Here is a 4,485-nt window from a genome sequence, read left to right as displayed (position 1 = left end):
TTCAATATATAAAATATAACAGTATGAAATAAAGCTTTAGGCGAACTGTTCAGTGAGAGTAATGAATAAAAAACTTAAAAAGTTAAATTGAAACATGTATAGGTCCAAAATGAATAGACTTTGATCAAACATATTTTCTTTCTACCTCTGTAAAAGACACATTAAAAAAATCGAGTTAAAATCATTAAAAAAATCAAACAGTTTTTTAATAAAATACTTACTCTTATGATATATTATCAGCAATACTAGAGATTACTATGTTATAATCTTTAACGTTTGTGTAGAACGCATTATGTACTTTATGGTGACCGATTCCAAACTATCGAGTCAAAGAATGTAGTCTAAATTCTTTGATCGAGTAATGGCGTCGTACAAAAGGAACTACAAACTGGGCTACCAGATATTTTAAAGGACTTTAGCTCGGCCAACTTAGATCAGCTTTTTCGCAGTAATTGGCTGTGATTGTAGAAATAATTCATAAAATGAAAATAATGGAAATAAAAATTAAGAACAGAAAAAATTAATTAAATAATTAAGTAGTTTTGATTTAACACGTAATTTCATTAATTCACGTTAAATAAACTCGTAAATTTAAATAATAATATTCTTAATAAAATTAATATTTTGTGGTTCATTAATCATTATCAGCTCAAATACAAATACAGGTGAAAAAAAATAAAATTAATTGCTGATAAACGCACCTCTAGATAGCATTGATGGGCGAAACATTTCGGACGAATAGTGGAGATCCATGCGACGTCGATTGGGCTTAATATCGGATGTCACGAAATTGGTTCTACGAGGACTAAAATGGGTCGTCCGTTATTCGTCCCGTAGGACAAATTTTGGACGGGACCAAGCTGGGCTCTAAGGACCATGCTGGGACGTCCCAGGGACGATTTGTGTTTGCTGGGTTCGCACCACTGGCCGTTCGACCAATCACGTGTACCAAGTGTCCGAACCTGCGGTTCCTCTCGTACTGAGCAGGATTATTATCGCAACGACATGTCAACCGTAGGGTAAAACTAACCTATCTCACGACGGTCTAAGCCCAGCTCACGTTCCTTTTTAGTGGGTGAACAATACAACGCTTGGCGAATTCTGCTTCGCAATGATTGGAAGGATCAATAAGCGACGTCGCTATGAACGCTTGGCAGCCACAAGCCAGTTATCCCTGTGGTAACGTTTCTGACACCTCTTGCTTAAAACTCTTAAAGTCAAAAGGATTGATAGGCCCCGCTTTCGGGGTCCGTATTCATACTGAAAATCAAGATCAAGCCAGCATTTGCCCTTTTGCTCTACGCTAGCTTTCTCTCCTCGCTGAGCTCGCCTTAGGACACCTGCGTTACCTTTTGAAAGATGTACCGCCTGACACTGTCCTCAGTGCGGATTGGGCAAAACTGTGAGAGCCCGGCGCTTAGTGCTAGAAAGGTGAACCTTTCGGTTCGCTCTCCGCTTCACCGAGTAAGTAAAGAAACGATGAAAGTAGTGGTATTTCACCGGCGGCCGCAAGCGACCTCCCACTTATGCTACACCTATCATGTCTCTTCACAGAGTCAGACTAGAGTCAAGCTCAACAGGGTCTTCTTGCCCCGCTTTTTTTGCCAAGCCCGTTCCCTTGGCTGTGTTTTCGCTAGATAGTAGATAGGGACAGTGGTAATCTTTTTAATCCATTAATTTGCGTCAATAATTAGATAACGAGGCAAATATTAAGAATACTCAACGATAACAGTTATAATATCACAGGTAACGCCGGGACCAAGCAAGAGCCCCGAACACCACTCGGAAAAAAACTCAGACACCAAATCAGTTTTTACAGAATAAAACAAAATTTGTTAATTAATATAAGCAATTTTAAGAAATCTGAGTATTAAATACTGGTATTGCCCAGGTAGAGCGCCAGAGCCCTGAAAAAACCCAAGATCAGCAGGGATGCATTGAGCTCCTAATCAAAGGACTAATCTAGGGTGTTGACAAAACAGAAGATAAGTAAACATAAAAATAAATACACTAAAAAGATCAATTACAAATATATAATCAGTAAACAAAATTAAAAATCACTCAATTGAGCGGGCTGTGCCATCAAAAGCACTTACATATATAGCCCTCATAAAAGATTGATAGTTTCAAATGGTTTGCTAATGAACGAATTTACCATTTTCCTATAATCGGTCCTTTTCCTCCTTGCTTTTATAGCCTCCAAGGTTGTGGTTGGAAAAAAATTATTTAGATATATATTCATAAATGGAACCTGAGGAGCGAGACTTTCCGAGATGGCCATATCTCTTAATTCAGCAGATAACCATCTACTCCGCTTATCAGCAACTCGATTGATTGTACAATATTCTCCCTCGTGCATAAAACGCTCATGTTGGCTTCTACCATATAGCGATGAAAAGACCAAATTACAACCCGAGATGCGACAGACGAACTGTCCCTCCTCGTCAACCCGAATTGTTTCCTGAAGGATGCTCGAATCAGCAATAAATTCACTGAGATCCTGGGTAGGTAGGTCCAAACATTCATCCGAGCTATTTCCACGAGCAATATTAGAATTCGCAACGGGTATCCTAATTCCTCTAACCATCCCAGCTTGTCCCTTAAAATTGTTTTTACATTTGGCATGATGACAGGCAACCGACATTATATTAATAGTTCCCATATAGCATTTCCGGCATTGATAACTTATCTCCTTAGGCAAAAGATAATGATCCTTCATATGTTTATACCAGGAAATGTGATCAAGACACGTTTTTGGACATACGTGACTTTGCAACACTTCATCCTGGCTGGCTATGAAGTTGGCCCCCCAGTTTGGTTTAAACTGTAACTTTTGAACTGAACCGGTGCAAGCTCATATTTAGGTGGTGCCATCTGGTGCAAGCTCGGTGCATTTGTTTTAAGCCGAAAAAGAACGCTTTTGGAAAAACTGGGGGCTGTCTTTAAGTTGGCCCCCCATTGAATATTGCCGGTGGTCTCCGCCCCTTTCTGGTGCAAGCTTGAATTTTTGTGGTGCAAGGTGGTGCAATTCGTTAATAGACCAAGGTATGTCCCGCCGGTGAATGAGAATTTCATTCTCCAAAATCAGTTTTGCTCGTGCAGATATCTGGAGATTAGATGTTACCCGTTTGCTTTTCCCCATTCACCAGAATTTCCAATCACCAGATTCTCTCTCTGCTTATCCCTCCCCCTTCCCCCTCCCTAAACTCCATAAATTTATGGCTATATTTTCTAATATCTAATCACCAGAATATCTAATCACCAGATTCTCTCTGCTCTTCCCACCATTCACTATAATTTATCGCTATTTCACCCCTCCCCTCTCGTTACCCATAATTTCTTAAGCGCTGCTAATTTCTATAATTCCTGAACTCTAAAATATTCACTATCGCCCCCATTAGCTAGAAATCGGTTTTCCCCCCATTCGCTAGGAATCGCAGCAGTTTGCCAGAATTAGTTTTACCTCACCGAAATACTTCATGTACCCAAAATTGGACCGCCAGCTTATTTCTTTTTAGGGGAATCTCTATGGGCGTTTAACATTACATTAAAGCTAAAAGATCCAGTTTGGGGTACTTTTGGTCCAAAATGGGGTACATAGGGCCGAAAATGGTGACTTTGGTCGTTTAGAGGGTACATTTGGTCCATTTTGGTCCATTTTTGGGTACATCAGAATTGCAGTTGGAAAAACGATGAGCCGTAATTTTTTTCACCCCTCCCCCAAGATCGCTAGAATTTTTCGCTATAATTCCGAAACTCTATAATTTCTTTATCGCTTCCGAACCCCTTAATTTCTAATCTATAGGCAATAAAACAAGTTATTTAATTTTTATTTTAGAACTTTATTTACATGATTACGACTAATCCGATATTGTATATAATCCGTTTAAATCGTAATTTATCTATATAATTGAAATTAATTCGACATTTAAAGGGTTGAAACGAACTACCTGCAACAACTTGTATAAATAATTTAATTAAAAGTTCTAACTCACGTATTTGTAGTGTCTAACAGCAGTACCATCTATCACATGAGGGACAGTCACAATCGTCGTCTTCTTCTTCAGGTACAGGTGTGATGTATTTTTCAGCGACAGTAGTTGCTTTTGGCGTAGGTGGAATGTCCCACCGAGGGTGAATTATCCCTTGACGGACAGTTTGGAAAGCATCTGGCATGTTCAAGTTCTGGTACGTCTCCTGATTTCCATGTTCCTAAGATTCCATGGCACTTGTAACATCGTACATCATCGCCACTTTGAATATAGTAGAATCCAGCCTTCGCTAGTTTTTCTTTAGTGACGTGCGGGTTGTTCCAGTGACGAAACGTTTCAAGTCGATACGTTTCATTTTCCATACCTGATCTAGATACAATATGTTCTATAGTTTCAAATGATTCATTATCTAAGCCTACATGCTAAAGCCTAATTTTCTCACTTAGCCTACTAAAACCAAATTTTCTCAATATGGTTAAATTTCTACGCTAAA

General features: G+C 39.0%; 1 pseudogene; it reads right to left on the bottom strand.

Moving 5' to 3' along the window:
- Positions 1 to 517: 517 nt before the first annotated feature.
- Positions 518 to 1,604, bottom strand: LOC149949072 (large subunit ribosomal RNA; annotated as a pseudogene).
- Between the last annotated feature and the right edge of the window lie 2,881 nt (positions 1,605 to 4,485).

This window comes from Leiobunum rupestre, chromosome 3 (genome assembly GCF_980474605.1).
Source record: "Leiobunum rupestre chromosome 3, qqLeiRupe1.1.hap1, whole genome shotgun sequence".
Classification (NCBI taxonomy): domain Eukaryota; kingdom Metazoa; phylum Arthropoda; class Arachnida; order Opiliones; family Sclerosomatidae; genus Leiobunum; species Leiobunum rupestre.
The sequence above is the reverse complement of the archived record's forward strand: the minus strand, read 5'-3'. Positions and strand labels throughout refer to the sequence as shown.